At 36.5% G+C, this 20,771-nt stretch overlaps 1 long non-coding RNA gene across 1 annotated transcript; it reads right to left on the reverse strand.

Moving 5' to 3' along the window:
- Positions 1-1,585: 1,585 nt before the first annotated feature.
- Positions 1,586-19,872, reverse strand: LOC119532430. The gene is made up of 4 exons (XR_005216540.1): positions 19,672-19,872; positions 18,066-18,162; positions 2,627-2,705; positions 1,586-1,811 (listed from the first exon to the last, which is right to left on the reverse strand). It is a non-coding gene; the product is annotated as an uncharacterized LOC119532430 (long non-coding RNA).
- Between the last annotated feature and the right edge of the window lie 899 nt (positions 19,873-20,771).

Raw genomic sequence — 20,771 nt, forward strand, 5'->3', positions numbered from 1 at the left:
ATGACTGCCTTGAAGGACAAAGTTTAGATGAGAATATATATACAGTCACACCTCAAAGCATAAAAGGGCTACTCTGATAGCCCAAGGTGGGCTCAGGCAGCTGTGTTAACTGCTCCTAGTTAACCCCTGAAAGCCCTGGTGTCTTAGGCAGTTTGCAACGGATTCCATGCCTTCCCCAGTGCCTGTTTCTACAAAAGCAGATCCTGAAATGTGATTTACCTTGTGGAAAAGCACTGTGGGGAGGCAAGATATGCCCTGTTGGGAACCATAGAAATGCTCCAGGATTGAGCAAGAAAAAGAAAGCGGTCACTCACCCTGTGACCCTGGTATTCATCCAGATACAACAGCTGCAGGAGAGAAGGGCAGGCAATAGTCCTCAGGTGGCAAAAGATAGAAGTGGAAAATGGAAACAGCCTGAATCATGCATGCTAAACAGAACCCTGAAGTAGTGGCTGGCAAGAGGGTATTGTGCAGGGAGGCTTGGAAGCAAAATGAGGTGTGGGATGATCATGGCCAGCACTTTGAAAATACAAGAGGGGTGAGGGATAATGTGGGTGGGAAGAGTCGTGACCCTCGTGTTCTATGGGTTACAAAAGAGTAGGATGAAATCAGGGGCCTTGAGTCTTTGTGAATTCTCTCCTGCTATCTAAGACACTCCCTTATTAGGAAACATTTTTCAGGATCTAATTGCTTTGTTTTCTGGCACCTATTTATTTATTCTGACTTTTAGTTTATCTGGGGTTATTGTTCTCCTTTAATGACTCTTTCCCTTCTGATTCCTCAGATATAGCAACTTACCTGAAGCCTTGCATTTAAGTGACATCTTATCACCTTCTATTTGCCAGACAAATAACATGGAGTCCCAGTGGCTAGGTAGCACCACTGCCTCCCATTCACCACTACCTGCTCTTGTAACCAAAAATTTGCAAAAGTCATTCTCATGCTCAGTTTTTTTCTTTGAAGGGTCAGCATGTAAAAGGTCATTGCATTTAAAACACCAGAGTTTTAGTGGATAAAGTTCAAAGTTGCACTATCCCTGTTCCCCTTTCCTAGGGAATTCTCTTCCTCATTCCTTTCCCCACCTTTTTTTTGAGAGCATCGCTCCTAACACAGAGGCTGATATACAGTAGGTGCACAATAAATATGTCATGAATGAATAAATGAATGGTCACTTGATAACACAAATCTTTCTAAGATCCTTTCATCACCATGCTTTCTAGAAACATGGAGAGAGATGACTTTCTGAAGTTCCTTTAGTTGCTAGGCCTTGAACATTTAAAGATATGCATTCCGAGAACTTTCAAAGCAGTAGAACTGTGATCCATTGTCAGCATCATGGGAAGTGAGTTGGGGGGAGATGTGTGTGTGTATGTGTGTGTGTGTGTGTGTGTGTGTATAACCCCCCCCCGCACACATAAACACACAAAAATCTCTTTGACCATTTCTCACATACAATGATAATTGACATAAATCTTTTATAATTGATACAAGATACAAAGCTCTAAAGCATCCACATTTCAAGAAGAATTGAATACTTTATCATTCGTAAGTTTATCATTCGTAAGTGTAATTGTAACTCACAGACAAGATAGACTTTTTGATTGTTTAGCGCTAGAAGTAAAATTATCTTGATCAGGTCCTCAAGTTATGCATAAGCAAACTGAGTCCCAGAAAAGGTAAATGAGCTCCCAAATCCACACAAGAAGCTGATGGCAAAGGAGAAACTGGACTCCCAGCCTGCCTCCCAGTCCAGTGATCTTTCAGCAGCTCTTCCATTGTGGCTGATTGTCAGAGTGCTGCGGGCAGTCAGTCTTGGGGAAGAGAACAGAGAAGCAAAAACTTTGTGGACTGTTTTATTATGACAGAGGGTTTAGTGACTTAAAGGGTTAGAAAGAAAAACCATTAAAAAGACAATTTCCAGAAATATTCTTTCTTTTAAATTGTAAGTGAAGAACATTTGCCATGAGCAGTATCTGTGAAGACTACACAGATATAAACAGAGTTTGATGGTGTTTATATTTTGCCTTTTAGATTAATTTGTTTGGAGGCAATTAAAAGTTCCTTTGTAATATTAAATACCCTTGGAAAAGTCTCATCTTAATCTATCTCAGTCACTAGCTCAGACAAGGAACAAGGAAATGGATTTACTAAACATATGGGAATTTGGAACATAACATGAAAAGGAAAATAAGTTTTAAAAGAATATATCTATCAGCATGAGGCAAAAAAAAAGCAATTGATTTCAGAAATATAGGTTTCAAAAAATAGTTTATTAAAAAAACTTGATCCTGCATGTATGTATAATTTCTTTTTAATAAATTTTCCCAGAGGTAAACAATATTGCTTTTATTTCTATTGCTACAATAAAATATTACAGCTGACCAGTTGGTGGAGCAATTACATTTCCGTAACTCTTAATGGCTATTTTGCTTGGGTACTAGTAATTTAATTAGAATCATGAAAGAAGCTATTAATAATCTAAGGAATAACCAGATTGATCACAAACTTTCAGGAGAAATGAGAGAAACAAAATCACTTTAACAACATCCAACTTATTGAAGACAATCTTTAATTAAATTAAAGAGGTGATTCCACTCTTGACAGCTTGAGAGTCCCCTCAACTCACCTTGAAGAGGTAGGCTCTGTCCCTGCAAAGCCACAGTTATACTCAGGTGTGAGAAAGGCATGGGAAAGTGTTCCAACTCCTGGAAGCACAGGTTAATGCAATTATAATTTTTAATGGCAAACAAGATACCCTTTTACAAAACCATACACTACAGGTTTCAATGAAATGATTAGCCTCTTTGGCTTAAGCAGCTATCCTAGAGAGATGGCCTCTGGGAAAGCAATTTGCTCACTCCAGATTTTCTCTAAAAGAATGATTGGCTGAGAGTTTGCCAGTCCAGGTGTTTAAGTGTCTCCAAATTGTCATGGCTTCTTACAGAGAGTTAGAAAATCTAACTTTCACCATGATATATTTAAGTGAAAAATGTAGGGATAGGTGTAAGTATGATTATGTGAAAAAAACCTGTTGAAAAGACAAAAGACTATAGAGAAATATAAAATAATAATGGTTGTATTTGAATAATGACACTCAGTGGTCTTTATTTTTTCTGTTTTCTTGTTTTCTAAAATAAACATTCATTACTTTTATTAAAACTATTTTTAATGTGTTATTTTAAAAGTAGGAAATTAGTGTCAGTGAATCGAAGGGATGAATATGAGTATAGATGTATATAAATATCCATTAAATAGTACTAACTTAAAGCTGTCTAAATACATCCTTGTCTTATAGACCAGGTGGTGCAGAGACTGGGCACCTGCCCTTAGCTGAAATCAAGGACTAACCTGCATGAGTTGATAATGTTACATTCTTTGACAATTTGGAGAGTAAAAGGGGCTGACAGGTTAGGGCAGGGCAGAAGATTTTGTTCTCTAAAAGCCAACTTTTTATTAGACATTTGTTGTTAAGGCCAGCCTTAAAACAAATATTTGTTAAGTATTGTTTTGGTTTGGCAAAGCTGCCAAAATGCAGTATACCAGAAATGGGTTGCTTTTTACAAAGAGGATTTATTAGTTCACAAATTTACAGTTCTAAGGCCATGAAAATGTCCAAATGAAGGCATCAACAGGAGACTACCTTCTCTGAAGAAAGGCTGCTGGCATCTGGTATACCTCTGTCACATGGGAAGGCACATGGCCACCATCTGCTGGTCCTTCTCTCCCAGGTTTCATTGCTTTCAGTTCTTGGCTTCAGTGGCTCTCTCAGCTACTTCAGGGGCTTTTTCTCTAAGTCTCTGAGTGTTTCTCTCTCTTAGCTTCCTCTCTCTCTCTCTCTTTTTTTTTTTTTTCCTATATTTTGTTCTCTTCCTAGAGGACTCCAGTAAAAGGATTGAGACCCACCTTGAATGGGGTGGGTCACTTTTCAGTTGAAATAACCTAACCAAAAGGTCCCACCCACAATAAGTCTGAACCCACAGGAGTGGATTAAAAGATTAATATGGTCTTTTCTGGGGTACATAACATCTTCAAACCAGCAGAAGTACCTAAGATGTGCCAAGCACCATTCTAAACAGCGATGTTAACACAGTAAACAAAATAGATAGAGACCATTGCTCTTTTGGAGTTTACATTTTAGATGGGGAAACTAAGAACAAACACATAAACAAAACTGTAGTATTTTAGATAGAGACAAGAACAGTAAAGAAAAATAAAGGAGGGAAAAAGGGTACAGTGTGTCTGGAATGGGGAGAGGGACGTCACTTTATAAAAGGGCTGTGGTGGCTTGGAGCTGTATACCCCAGGAAAATGCATTCTTAATCTTATCCATTCTCATTTGTGTGAGCCCTTGAAAATGGGACCTTATAGCTTGCTAAGTGTGAATAGCCATTTCCCCAGGGATGTTTCTCAAAAATTATTGGTGGTAATTGTTTAACATGAGAACTGCTTGAGGCTGGGTAAAAGTAGGCACAAAGAAGAAGCATACAAAAAAACTCAAAAGGAAAAGCTAAGGAATGAGATGTCCATGGGGGCTTTGAAAAACTCTGACATAGTCGTAGTAATCTAGAAGGCTATGCACGTACACAGGGCTTTGTGCATGTCAAGAGCTGTGTGCATAGCCAGAAAAGACCCAAGAAAGACCTAAGCCCTCACTTCTGGTTGACCTTGAGGTTCTACTGAAGCAGGAAGTGTGGGCTAAGGAGAGTTGTGAACTGCCTGAGCATCAAAAGCATGCCCCCAGACACACAAAGAGTTCTTCAGCAAAGGGTGGGAGATGTATTGGTTCTGGGTATTTGAGGAAATATCTAATTAATCATTAACTTACCACTAAGTTAACTAAGTAGAGGTTTCAGTGGCCAAATGTGACAAAGGATACAGACCTTACAAAACTAGTTCTGGATAGTCACTAAACAATCAAATGGCAACAACAACAACAAATAGCAACAACAACAAAACCTGGGAGGGGATCTGATTTTCAGAACGCCATGATATAAGCATCTAGTTTTCAATTAAAAATTATGAGACATGCAAAAAACAAAAATGTATGACCCATACCCAGGATCAATAGAAACTGTCCCAGAGCTATTATAATTACTCAACAAAGACTTTAAATCAGCTATTTTAAATATATTCAAAGAATTAAAGGAAATCTGTCTAAAGAACTAAAGGAAAGTAAGAAAATGATATCTCACTGAATAGAGAATATCAATAAAGAGGTGGAAATTATTTTTTTAAAAAAGAACCAAATAAATTTTCTGGAATTGAACAGCACAATAACAGAAATGAAAAATTCATGAAAATGGCTTAACAGCAGATTTGAGCTGGCTACAGAATGAACCAGTGAACATGAGAATAGGTCATTTGAAATCATCCAGTCTGAGAAAGAAAAAAGAATGAAGAAAAATAAACAGAGCCCAAAGACCTGTGATACAACATCCAACCCACCAATATACTCAAAATGTGAGTCCCAGAAGAAGAGGAGAGAGAAAAGGGACAGAAAGAATATTTGAAGAAAAAATGTCCAAAAATTCCCAAGCTTTGATGAAAAATAATATATACATCCAAGAAGCTCAACCAACTCCTAGGATAAAATGAAAGAGATCTGCACCAACACACATCATAACCAAACTGTTGAAAGCAAAAACAGAGAGAACCTTGAAAGAAGCAAGCAACAGGGACTCATCATGCACAAGGAAGCCTCAATAAGATTAACAGCAGAATCCACTGAAGTCATAAAGCAGTGGGGTGACATATTCAAAGTCCCAAATGGAAAAGACTGTCAACAAAGAATTCTATGTCCAGAAATCCTATTCTTAAAAAATGAAGGAGAAATTAAGACATGTCCTGATAAACAAAAAATGAGGGAATTTGTCACTAGCAGACTTGCTCTTCAAAAAATGCTAAATGGAGTCCTTCAGGATGAAATGAAAAGACCCTAGAAAATAACCTTAATCCACATCATGAAATAAAGAGCACCAGTAAAGGTAACTACATCAATAAATATAAAAGTCAGTTTAAATATATTTTGTCATTGTAACTCTTTTTTTCCCTTATCTAATTTAAAAGACAACTGCATAAAGCAATAATTATAAATCTGTGTTTATGGGTGTATAATGCTTGAGGAAGTAAGTTGTTTGACAACAATAGCCCAAAAGAGGGAGAAGGAATGAAGCTGTATAGGAGCAAAGTTTTTTGTATACTACTGAAATTAAAGTGGTATTAATCCAAATTAGAGTGTTATAAAATAAGGTGTTAATTGTTATCCCCAGAACAACCACTAAGGAAAAAAATCCAGAAAATATAGTAAAAGAAATGACAAGGGAATTAAAATAATAAACTATAAAATATCTATTTAACACAAAAGAAGGCAGTAACAGACAAAAATAAGACAAACAACAAAATGGCAGATATAAATTTGACCTTAATAATTACACTAAATGTAAAATGATTAAATACTCCAATCAGAAGGCAGAGATTAGCAGATCAAAAAAAAAATAAACAATAAACATGATCCAACTATATGTTGTATACAAGAGACATACTTTTGATTCAGACACAAGCAGGTTGAAAGTAAAAAGGATGGAAAAAGATGCATGCAAACAGTAACCAAAGAAAAGTTGGAGTGACTTTATTAATATCAGATGAAATTGACTTCAAGTCAAAAATTGTTTTTTGAGACAAATAAGGACATTTTATAATGGTAAAAGGGTCGATATATAAAAAGATATAACAATTATAAATGAATATGCATTTAACAAGAGTCACAAAATACATGAAGCAAAACTGATAGAATTGACAGGAGAAATAGACAATTCAATAATAATAGTTGTAGACTTCAGTACCCACTTCAATACAGGAAAGATTAGGCAGAAGATCTACAAGGAAATAGACAACTTAACAAAACTATAAGATCAACTAGACCTACCAGGTATAGAACACTTACACCCAGTAGCAGCAGAATATATGTCATAAACCAAGACTCAATAAATTTAAAATAATTGAAATAATAAAGTATAATCCATAACTACATGGATGAAATTAGAAATCAATAACAGAAGGAAAGTTGGGAAATTCACAAATATGTGGAAATTAAGTAACACCCTTAAATAATCAATGGAATCAAAGAATAAAATACAATGCCTATTAGAAAATAGTTTATGATGAATGAAAAGAAAAACACAATATACCAAAAATTATGGGATGCAGTAAAAACAGTGCCTAGAGGGAAATGTATAGCTGTAAATGCCTATGTTAAAAAAGAAGTAAAAATAACAACAAACCAAATCCAACAGCACATTAAAAGAATTATGCATCACGATCAAGTGGTATTTATCTCAGGCTCAATATAAGAGAATCAATTAATGTAATACTCCACATTTATTGAACAAAGCAGAAAAAAAAATGAACATTTCAGTTGATGCAGAAAAGGTATTTGACAAAATCTAGCACCCCTTCTTCATAAAGACACTTAGATAACTAGTAATAGAAAGAAATTTCCTCAACATGATAAATAAAAAGGATTATAAAAGAATACTATGAAAAATTATGTCAACTAATTAGATGATCTAGATGAAATGGACTAATCAATATAATACACATTGTAATAGAATAAAGGACCAAAACTACATGGTTGTCTCATTAGATGCAGAAGAAAAAACATTTGACAAAATCCAACAACCTTTCAAGAAGAAAATATTCAGCACTAGTAATAGAAGAGAACTTCATCAACTTGATAAAGGGCATCTATGAAATACCCAGAGTTAACATTATACTTAATGGTGAAAGATTGAAAGATTTTCTCCTAAGAGCAGGAAAAAGACAAGGATGTTCATTCTCACCACCTCTATTCAACATTGTATTGGAGGTTCTAGACAGCAGTTAGGCAAGAAAATGAAATAAAAAGTCATCCTAATTGGAAAGGAAGAAGTAAAAATATATTTTTAGATGACATGATTTGTATATAGAAAATCCTAAGGAATCCACAAACATACTATTAGAAGTAATACATGAGTTCAGCAAGGTTGCAGGATACAAGACCAATATACAAAAAGAATTATGTTTTTATATGCTAGAAATGAACAGTCTGGATATGAAATTAAGAAAAAGATTCCAATTAGAATAGCATTAAAAGAATAAAACATGTAGGAATAAATCACCAAAAAGACCTGTACATTGACAATTACAAAGCAATTAAATTAAATTAAATTAAATTACAAAGTAATTAAACATCTAAATAAAAATGTAAAGACATTGCATATTCATGGACTGGAAAACTTAATATTGTTAAGATAACATTACTCCTCTAATTGATCTACAGATTCAGGCAATTCCTATCAAAATCCTAGTTGGCTTTAGGGTAGAAATAAACTACTCCTAAAATTCATATGGAAGTGCAAGGGACCTAGAATAATCAAAACAATCTTGAAAAAGAACAAAGTTGAAGACTCACTCTTCCCAATTTCAAAACTTACAAAAAAGGCTAAAGTAATCAAAATTGTATGATACCAGCACAGAGACAGACATACAGACCAATGGAATAAAATTGACAGTATAGAAATAAATTCTAACATTTATGTTCAATTGATTTTCACAGGGGTGCCAAGGAAATTCAATCAGGAAAGAATAATCTTTTCAACAAATAGGGCCAGGACAAGTGGGTACTCACTTGGAAAAATACTACCTCATAACATATATAAAAATTAACTCAACGATGGATCAGAGACCTAAATGTAAGAACAAAACTATAAAACTCTTATAGAAGGAAACATAGGGAAGTATTTCCAGGACCTTATGTTAGGTAATAGTGTCTTAGAATTAACCCCCAAAAGCACAAGCAACAAAAGGAAAATAGATAAATTGGACTTCATCAAAATTTAAAACTTTTGTGCTTCAGAGGACACTATAAAGAAAGTGAAAAGACAACCCATAGAGTGGGAGAAGATATTTTGTAAATTATATATCTGATAAGGGGTTTAATATCCAGAATATATAAAGAACATTTTCAACTCAGCAATAAAATACAAACAATCCAATTTTAAAATAGACACAGGATTTGAATAGACAGTTCTTCAAACATGATATACAAATGGCCAATAAACACATGAACATCATTAGTTGGTAGGGAAATGAAATCAAAAGCACAATGAGGTACCACTTCACACCCTACTAGGATGGCTTTAATAAAAAAAGACAGACAATAACATGTGTTGACAAGGATTTGGGAGAATTGGAACCCCCATACATCTTTGGAGAACTGTCTATTAAAAAAACACAATGGAAACTTACAACAACAGATTTGAAGAGGCAGAAGAAATGATTAGTGAACTAGAGGACAGAACATATGAAATCCTACACACAAAAAAACAGGTAGGGAAAAGAATGGAAAAATACAAGCAACATCGCAGGGAACTAAATAACAACATGAAGTGCATGAATATGTGTGTCATGGGTGTCCCAGAAGGAAAAGATAAGGGAAAGGGGGCAGAAAGAATAATAGAAGAAATAATCAATGAAAATTTCTCAATTCTTATGAAAGACATAAAATTACAGATCCGAGAAGCACAACATACCCCAGAAAGAATAGATCTGAGTAGAACTAATCCAAGACATTTACTAATCAGAATGTCAAATGTCAAAGGCAAAGAGACAATTCTGAAAGCAGCAAGAGAAAAGTGATCCATCACATACGACAGAAGCTCCATAAGACTATGTGCAGATTTCTCAGCAGACACCATAGAGGTGAGAAGGCAGTGGTAGGATATATCTAAGATACTGAAAGAGAAAATCCAAGATTTCTATATCTGGCAAAACTGTCCTTCAAAAATAAGGGAGAGTTTGAAATATTTTCAAACAGATACTGAGAGAGTTTGTGAAAAAGAGACCTGCTCTACAAGAAATACTTAAGGGAGCACTATAGTCAGATAGGAAAAGACAGGAAAGAGAGGTTTTGAGAAGAGTGTAGAAATGAAGACAATCATTAAGTGTAAAAAGAGAAAGAGAGAAAAAAAGATATGACATATAAAATCCAAAAGACAACATAGTAGATGGTAGCACAATACTGTAAGTACACTGAACAAAGCTGAGTGTGAGTATGGTTGAAAGAGGAAGGCTAGGGGCATGTATGACACCAGAAGGAAAAATAGAAGATGAGGACTGGGATTGTATAACTTAGCAAACCAAGAGTGGACAATGACGGTGATTCAATGTAAAAATATAAGAATTTTTTACATGAAGGATAACAAATGAATGTCAACATTGCAAGGTGTTGAAAATGGGATGTTATATAGAAAAATACAATCAATGCAAATTAGAGTCTATAGTTAACAGAAACATTGTAATATATTTCCATGAAATGTAACAAAGGCAATATACAAAAGCTAAATGTCACTAAGAGGGGGATATAAGGGAGGGGTACAGGATTCTTGGTGTTATTGTTGTTTCTCCTTTTTATTTTATTTTGTTGTTTATTTTTTATTTTTTTCCTCTTCTTTCTTTGTGGGAGAAATGGAAATGTATAAATAGTGGTTATGAATGCGTAACTATGTGATTATACCAGGAAACATTTTTGTTTACTTAGGATGGATTGTATGGTATGTGAATAAAACTGTTTAAAAAATAAACAGAAAGATACAAGTGCTGGAGAAAATGTGGAGAGAGGGATGTACCTATTCACTTTGGTAGGGAATTAGAATGATGCAGCCCATTTGGAGGGCAGTGTGGTGGTTCCACAGGAGGCTAAGTATAGGGTTGCCATATGATCTTGCAATGCCGTTATTAAGTATATACTTGGAAGAATTGAAAGCAGAGACACAAATGGACATTTGCATACTGGTGTTTCTGGCAACATTATTCACAATTCGCAATGGATGGAGGTGGTCTAATGGTACATTGATGAATGCAAGGACAAACTGTGGTGTCTACATACAATGGAATATTGAGCAACTGGAAGAAGGAATGAAGTTGTGAGGCATGCCACTAGATGAATGAACCTTAAGGACAGTATGTTGAGAGAAAAAAGGCCAGAAACTAATAGGCAAATATTTTAATGTCTCAGTAATATGGACTAACTACAATGTGCAAACTCCGAGAATTGAATTCAAGAGCATAGGTTGTCAGGGGAAGGCTTATTGTAAAGGTTCCTAGATTGTAAACTCTTATAGCAGTCATGTCTATTCCTGAGTTGTTATGATTATTTCTAAATTCTGAGATGCTGAGCTCTTTGTGTATAACTTGGTCTTTCCCTGGAACTTTGGGTGTGTGACACCCAAGACTCAGAACTAGAGTTCCAAAGCTGTGAAAGTTAGCATTACCCCATACAGCAACTGTTAAAGAAAGCTGAAAAAGAGAACAGACTTCAATTAGAGATATTAATGAAGCTGATCTGGTTAGGACTACGGCAAATCAGACTAATGGGTAAAGGACAATACTGACTGTTTTAAAACTTCAACTTTTATGTGAGACCAAAGAAAGAAATGTTTATTTGGCACAAAATTTATATTTTCTGTAGCACATTATCTAATTTAACTCGTATGGTCAGTTTATTTGAACATCATAATTACATGGAACCTTGAATAGGGAGTGAGATCTTTTTGGTTTTTACAGGTGAGTATGATGCCCTGATACATCCCAGAGTAATTTGGGCAGAGAATAAAAAAGTATTTGCAAAACCCCTTTGACAGACTGGGGGAAAATGTGGAAATACTAACCTTACCAACCTGGGAAATACTTGATATTCTCAGAAGAATTTGGGGACTACCAATTTAATAGGCCAAGCCCTCAATCTTGGTGCTTGCCATTATGAAACTTATTCATGCACAGGAGAAGCTAAGCCTTCTTATAATTATGCCCAAGAGTCACCCCCAGAGAACCTCTTTTGTTGCTCAGATGTGGCCTCTCTCTCTCTCTGCATGTAAACTCACTGCCCTCCCTCCTATGTGGGACATGACTCCCAGGGGTGTAAATCTCCCTGGCAACACGGGACATGATTCCTGGGGATGATCCTAGCCCTGGCATCATGGAATGAGAAACCCTTCTTGGACCAAAAAGGGGAAGAGAAATGAAACAAATCAAGTTTCAGTGGCTGAAAGATTTCAAATAGAGTTGAAAGGTCATTCTGAAGGTTATTCTTATGTATTATATAGATATCCTTTTTTAGTTTGTAGTGTGTTAGAACAGCTAGAAAGAAATACCTGAAACTTTTGAACTGTAATCCAGTAGCCTTGATTCTTGAAGATGATTGTAAACCTATATAGCTTTTACAGTGTGACTGTGTAATTGTGAAAGCCTTGTGATTGACACTCCCTTTATCCAGTGTATGGAAAGATGAGTAAGAAAATACAGACAAAAAAAAACTAATTATAGGGGAGATTAGGGGCATAGGATGTTTGAGGCATTCTTTTTTATTTTTATTTTTTTAATTTTCATTCTTATTTTTATATTTTGGAATAATGAAAATGTTCAAATGTGATTGTGGTGATGAATGCATAACTATATAATGATACTGTGAACCACTGATTGTACACTTTGGATGATTATCTGGTGTGTCAATATATCTCAATAAAATTGCATTAAAAAGGGTGTTGGAATTTTGATAGGAGATAGTTAACTATTTAATATGGGAGAAATTATTACATAGTGCTATACTAGTGGGAATGTCCCAACAGAGTGGGAGAAATTGACTAGGCAAGAGAGAAAGGAGAGAATTACTAAATTGATGTTCTTAGTATTGAGAAGGGGGATGGCATTTATTGAACAAAGGAAGGCATTAGGTAGGAGCACAAACCCTATGGCATCAGTGTGAAGTGTAGTTGAGATTGTTTTAAGAGTTAAAGGAGATAAAACTTTTTACCTTGCATTAGGTAAATCTATAATTACCTGTGTCCCTGTTTGCTAATGCTGCCATTATATAAAATACCAGAAATGGATTGGCTTTTATAAAGGAGGTTTATTTGTTTATAAAATTAGAGTCTTAAGGCCACAATAGTGTCCAAGGTAAGGCATCAACAATAGCGTACCTTCACTGGAGAAAGGCCATTGGCATCCGGAAAACCTCTGCTATCTGGGAAGGCACATAGCTGGTGTCTGTTTGCTCCCATGTTGCATTTCAAAATGACGTTCTCCAAAATATCAGAATGAGCTTTCAATGACCGTCTTCAAAATAGCTCTCTAAGCTGCTCTGAGTTCCTTCTGTTTGTCAGCTCTTTTATATGGCTCCAGTGATTTAATTAAGACCCACCCTGAAAGCATGGGGTAACACCTCCATGGAAATTATCCAGAGTGATCACCCACAGTTGATTGAGTCACATCTCCATGGAAACAATCAATAGGTTCCAACCTAATCAATACTAATACATCTGCCCCCACAAGGTTACATTAAAGAACATGGTGTTTGGGGGGACATAATACATCCAAACTGGCACAACCTGGGTGATATTTATCTTTATATCATTTGTAGTCATAAAATATAATTTAAATATTTTTTATGGAGGAAGGAGCCCATAAAGGTGATAGTGCCTTAGGCCCATGAAAGTCGTAACATGACGCTACTTCCCTGCTCCTAGCTGAAGAAATGAACCATAGTCAGTGGGGCAAAAGCTGCAGCTCCCCAGGCTCAGCCTGGTTTGCAACTACAAGCCACCCTTCTCTTCCATTTAACTGGACTCCCTAGAAAGCAAGCTATGGTTTAGTCCCATACCTATTTTGAGGGCCTATCCATCTTCCAGTTCTCAGGCTCTGCTGAGGAGGAACCCAAGGATACAGAAAATTCAGCCCTCAGCTACCCTGTTTAATTCTCCAACTGAAGGCCAAATTATTTCTGGAAGAGATGGCACTGCTATATTTTACAGGTATTGAGGACAGAAATTAGATCTTAGGACTCTGATACTTCACATAGCAAGTATTTGATAAGTATTGGGTAACCAGGCAGCTGGCTGGATGCAAGGATGGAAGCAGGTATGGTTGGAGATGCTGAGGATGCCTGGACCCTTAAAGACATAAGGCAGGGGTCAGCAAACTTTTTCTGGGCCACATAATAAATATTTTAAGCTTTGCTGGCCATAAGTCCTCTGTTGCAACTACTCAAATCTGCCATTGTTGAAGTGAAAGCAGCTACAGACAATATGCAAATGATTGGTCTAGCTGTGGTCTAACAAAATTTTGTGGATAGTGAAATCCAAATTTCATATAATTTTCACGTCATGGACACTATTATTGTGTTTTTTCCCAACCATTTAAAAATGAAAAAACAAAAAATAAAAAACAAACCTTCTTAGCTAATAGGCTACACAAAGACAGGCAGTGGGCCAGATTTGACCCGCAGGCCATAGTTTGCTGACCCTTGACCTGACTAGGAATGAGGCTGACTTTGGAAGACTTGCTCAAAATGTAAAGGTCATGGTTGCTTCTGAGGCAACGGAGTCATTGGAACTACCCTGCCCATCACTCCAGCAGGGCTTTGGCCTGTCATCCAAGCCTCCTCACTACCTTGACCACTGAATCAAACTTAAAATTCCATCATCAAGGTTAAAACTTCTTTTGACCATAATTCTACAGAGATTCCTGCCCTTTCCACAAAGCTTCTAGCCTTGATCATCCCAGGAATCCTGACCTATCCAGGCCAAACAGATTTGATGTTCTGCCATCATTTCAAACTCAACATGTTTAAAATTAAACTCTTCCTTTTCTTTCTTCTATATAGGCCTCCCATACTTTTTAAGCCACCCATGTTGAAATCCTCAGGAATCTTTAAGTCTTCATTCTTCACCACCATATCTGATTTTCCCATCAAGCTACAAATTTGACCTCCTCTATCCCAGGTGTAAGGCAGAGTCTGGCAGACAGAAAACAGTCTTGGGTTCTAGGCCCAACCCTGCCACTTAAGTGGCTAGATGATCTCTGTGGTCTCTGACTTCAGGCTCACTTTAAAGATGCTTTAGGAATTCAGAGAAGGTCTGTGTCCCTGTGAACAAAGAGTGTTCAGGAAACATGACATGCACTTGCATGGACCTTGAAGAAATAGAGTGTAAATTGGTAGCATCTGAATGGCTTATGTATCTGGGATGTTGGCCTTCTAATTCTCTGATTTATTATTCTTCCTCTGCTCAGTGCCTTTTGTTAAGAATTAGTCTCCCTATATTAGCTTTTGACATTATCTATGCATTATAAGCAGGAAGTCACTTAAAAATATAGCCATAGCTTTTAGCACAAATTACTGCTAAATACAAGATTTTAAAAATTTATTCTTTTCATTGAAAAGGAACATACAGTTTTCTTAGGATTGTAGTCTGTCTGAAATGAGGGAGAATGGGCTGGCAGCACAAGGAGGTAATTTAGACAGAATTCCTGTGCTCTGTACTTGAGCTATAAACAGGGTTTTCATAAGGGCCTTGTGCACTTTTAAACTTTAATAACTTGGGTTGGACATGTTAGAGAAACAATCTATAAATGGTACTCAAAAGTAAATGTATTAAAGTTTAAGGCAACTACATTACACAATTGCACACAATATGTACTCATTTTAGATCCTGTGACAAATGAAATATGGCCAGCAGAATTGAAGTTTATGACAGCTCTAAGAAGAAAATTGAATTTGCCTTTAAATTCCATTTACGGTTTACTATCATGTTTCCTCATATGCTTTTTGAAGTTAAAAGTTTAAAAATGGCACATGGACTTTATAAAGACCCTATACTTGGATTCAGTGATAAGTGTAGTCAAAGAGAACACCATACCATCTCTTAACAAAGATAATATACCTGCTTATTTTGGTTGCTTTTAAAACATCTTCGGAAATAGAAAGTATGGTGAGTCTCCACAGTTAGTACAACTCAGTAAACAAGAACAATAAAACAGAACATGTGAAACAGGAGTCTAGTCCAGGCTTTGCCAATAGCTGAGTGATTCAGGAAGATAAGTTCTCTCTCCTATTTGGGATTTTTTTCATCCTGTGCTAAAATTAAAGGCCACCAATTAAAGGACACATGGTTTTTATAAGCTTATGAGGTATGTGTGTGCGTGTGCGAGTGCACAGAGAAAAGAAGGATCCTTTATGTATATTTTCCTATTTAAAAATCTATTACAATGTATCTTGCTTGTAGGAGAAAACACTAGGAAAAAGCTCAAAACAAATGGAATGTTACTATTTTCTGCTTGTTCCCAAAAGAGGAGGTTGCAACATCAAAGCCCACAAGTCTACCAAAAAAAATCTAGGTGTGTGCATTTAAGAGGAGAAGAAGAATGAGGTTTCTCCTGAAGTCCTTGCTGAATACATAGAGTGGAGAACAGGGACAGAGTTGCACAATTTGTAGATTGCTTTGGCTGGTCTCCATGTGCTTTGTACAGTGATTAATTTCCTGTATTTGGTCAGGATAGAGAAAAATTGGGCACACAGAAATTTGATGTGGCTTTTGATTAGAATAATTTATCAGACAAGTAGATAATGTTTCATGATATGATTGGAGAGCATTTTAATGCCTAAGACCAAGGCCAACCAGAAAAAATGGTATAGTCCAAAGGTGTTCTTATTCCCAGCCTCCCCTTTGGGAAACCTTTGCTCCACCTCATTGCTTTCTTGCTTTCCTGGAGGGGCACCAACTGTTCTTCTGCTCAGTCACAATATTCTTCTTAAGGGAATCTGATAAACATCTTCATTCTGAGTTGAAAGTTGCTATTAACTCCCCTAGTGGTTTTGCATTCTAACAGAAGCCAAGTTCAAGAAATAAGCCACTAATTGAATGATTTCAGGCAACCCTAGCATTGGAGAAGTATTTAAGGAAAGTGAATTCAAAGGGGCAGGGAAGTTTCTCAGAGCCCTGAAATTCTGCAGTTGGCAGACCTCTTCCCAGCTAATTCTACACTTAGCAGTCAGGCTCTACCTGAAGTCAGCTAAGGGATGCATACAGGGTTTTGGAGAGAGTCTGGAAATGTAGATTTGGGGGTGACCTGATGGACTTTAACATTTGGAAAAATGGAGATGACATTGCTTCTCTGAAGCGTTTTCTTGGCAGTACTTATTTAAGGCTGTGGCAACTTGAAAAGTTGTAGAACCGTCTAATACTTGAATCATTGTTTACTGAAGAACACGCAGTGGGCTTGGCTCCTTGGTTCAGGGCTGGAACATGAGGGGCCCTCAGTAAGACCAAATTTACTGCACTTAATAGAACTTAGACTTGGAAGTATTCTATATTGGAGTCTGTTTTTTGCAACTTCAAAGGCGTAATATGGAAAATATCATCTATGCTGGTCCTGGCTGTAAAAATTTTTGTTGAGGGTTCTCCAAGTTTTGGTGTAAAGTCTCTTCAAAGTGAAAGATTTTGGATACGGAAGTATATTGTTGTCTCTGTCCCATCCTGGCTTGCCTTAGGAACTTTCCAAAAATGTGTTATTTATTGAATTGTTATTTTGCTTATGGTAATGGTTTTGCACAATATCTCTAAACTCTGTTGGTTGGCCTATTTTAGATGCAATTGCCCTGCCCACCCCCACACCCCCACTTTCTGAACAGCACAGACAGCTAGAGTGTCTCAGCCAAAACAGTCACAGTGTAAATGGAGCATCAATCAAAAGGGCAAAAGCCAGAGCTCTTTCTTCGAACTCTTGACTGTCATTTGGGAGAAAGAGAACACCTAATGCATCGACCCATGTGATCTTGACCTCACAGGAAAAAGCTTTCAGAATGCTCAGGGCAACATTTAAGCATTTAGAATTTTTTAAACCCTTAAATTAAATTCAAAATGCTAATTAGTACTCTTTTGGTTTGTGTCTTCTCTATACTGGCAAATCTAAGGATTTTATAGAATTGATTGGAAACTGATTTGAGCAATACTCCAGAAAATTTTGCCCCCACCTCTGCTTCATCAAGACCACTGGTATTGTGCATTCTAATCCTGGTTCTTCCACCTAATATCTCTGGACTTCAGTTTCCTCATCTACTAAAAATAAGTAAAATTAAATAATAAAATATAAAATAAAATATGAAATACAGGAAAATACAGACAACGGTATCCATGTGCATCATTGAAGGTAAGTTCCTAATTGATAGAAGAAATCCTTCACCCAAACACACACACCTGCTATAATGTAGCCACGGATAATACTTTCACACAGAGCAGGAGTGAAGGCAGACAGGGCATTCAGCTGAGATTGAAACTCCTCCCAGATGGGGTACTGAAAACAAGAAAGAAACCAAATTCTTACTACACCATTAAGCCAGAAAAATGTACTTGAACTAACTCTTTGCTTCTCTTTAAGAAAATGTTTACAAATACCAGGCTCTCTTAGTTCTTGAACCAAATGCAGCACAAGCAAGGACCCTCTGCATATGGAAGAAGAAAGCAGAGCCTGTGCCCAGATGTCCCTGAACAATCTTGACGCCCTCAGCTTTGCAGTTGAAAGTTCATCTCCCCAGATACTGCCTCAGAGTTGTCATAGAATTAGATGAGATCATGTACACCAAGTGCCCTGCTTGCTCTAATGCACTTTGCAAATATGAGATATTGTTATTACTCCAGCATACCTACTGCACAGTTAAGATGCTAAGGCAACTCTGGGTGTCTAGGATGAGTTTCCTGGTACATATTGTACCAGCTCATGTGTATGCTCATACTTGACACCGTGGATGAGTGTTTTCTTTTTCACGGAGTGGTTTTGTGTTTGGAATAGGTAAGGAAAGCTCAAGAGAACTTTTCATTTCCTTAGCACTTCCTGTTTTACATATAGAGTCTCAGAATTGGAGGATACCCTAAAATCCCCCAGGCCTTGTTTAAATCCTCTCTAAAATACTCTTCCCTGTGATCTCCAGCCTGAACAGGGCTCCTCAGAGGACAGGAAACCTTCCCACCGTCCCAGAGGTCTATTCCCTCTCTCTATAGTTCTGTCAGAAAGTCTTCCTCTGTGCTCCAAGTTCAAATTTACCTCCTCAAAACTATTTTAAAATGTAGGTGATGCAATATCTTTTTCTAATAATAATAACAATTCATGCTTATTGTAGAAAGGCCAGAAAATGTAATGAAAGTATTAAAAAAAAAAAAAAACCCTAAAAATCACACACTGCTAACTACACCACCACTGGCTTTTCTCTATTTCAGTGCTTTCTTGCCTTCTCTAAACCACATCATGTTGCATATCCAATATTCTATTCTGTTTTTTTTTAAATAACAAGGTATCTGAAGTAATTTGCCATGTCATTAAATATTCTTTGAAAACATGATCTTTCCCAGCATTTTATTTTGCATATTTTCAAATCCAGCAAAGTTGAAAGAATTTTACAGTGATCTGCTATATACCTGCCACTTAGTTTCTACCACTATTATTTTACTGTACTTTCTTTATCACATATCTTTTTATATATTCATCCTTCTATTCATCCACCAATCCATCTCATCTTTTTGATGCATTTCATGGTAAATTGCAGACATCACTACACTTCCTCCTAAATACTTCTAACATTCATATTTTTAACTCAATTCAACATTTGTTAATAGTTTCTTTTCTTTTAAGGTAAAGTTTACATACAATGAAATGCAAACATCTTAAGTGTCCATGCACTGAGTTTGGACAAATGCATACACCTGTGTAACCAAAACCCCTAATATAGAACATTACCATCAACCCTAGAAAGTTCCCTTATGTTCCTTTCCAATCCATCCCTGCACCAAGCCCCCAACCATAGATTACCTTTGCCTGATCTTTTGCTTCATACCAATGGGATCATACAGTATGTACTCCTCTGTGTAAGGCTTCTTTCTTTCAGCATAATGTTTTTGAGATTTATCCATTTTGCTCTGTGTATCAGTTGTTGTAGTTACTATTTCATGGTATGAATATACATTTTATCCTTTTTTCTATTGAAGACTTTTGGGCTGAGTGCAGTTTGGAGCTATTATGGATAGAGTTGCTATGAACATTCTTATGCAAGTCTTTTTGTGACTGTTATTATTTCTCTTGAGTAAATACCTAGGAGTGGCGTTGCTGTGTCATAGGGCTATATGTTTAGTTTTTAAAAAAGCTGCCAACAGGTGATCTCACTGCCCTCTCCCCTATGCGGGACCTGACTCCCAGGGGTGTAAATCTCCCTGGCAACGCAGGATATGACTCCTGGGGATGAATCTAGACCCGGCATCATGGGATTGAGAACATCTTCTTGACCAAAAGGGGAATACAAATTGAAATGAAATAAAGCTTCAGTGGCTGAGAGATTTCAAATGGAGTTGAGAGGTCACTCTGGTGGACATTCTTACGCACTACATAGAAAACACTTTTTAGGTTTTAATGTATGGGAATAGCTAGAAGTAAATACCTGAAATTACCAAACTCCAACCCAGTAGCCTTGACTCTTGAGGACAATTGTATAACAATGTAGCTTACAAGGGGTGCCAGTGTGATTGTGAAAACCTTGTGGATCATACTCCCTTTATCCAGTGTATGGATGGATAAGTAGAAAAATGGGGACAAAAACTAAATGAAAAATAGGGTGGGATGGGGGGGATGATTTGGGTGTTCTTTTTTATTTTTATTTTTTATTCTTATTCTGATTCTTTGTGGTATAAGGAAAATGTTCAAAAATAGATTGGGGTGATGAATGCACAACTATATGATGGTACTGTGAACAGTTGATTGTACACCATGGATGATTGCGCGGTATGTGAATATATCTCAATAAAACTGAATTTTAAAAATAAATAAATAAATAAATAAATAAAAATTTAAAAATTGAATTGTCAAAAAAAAAGCTGCCGAACTTTCATCCAAATTTTTTTTTACCATTTTACACTTCC

This window comes from Choloepus didactylus, chromosome 4 (assembly GCF_015220235.1).
Source record: "Choloepus didactylus isolate mChoDid1 chromosome 4, mChoDid1.pri, whole genome shotgun sequence".
NCBI classification, from domain to species: Eukaryota; Metazoa; Chordata; class Mammalia; order Pilosa; family Megalonychidae; genus Choloepus; species Choloepus didactylus.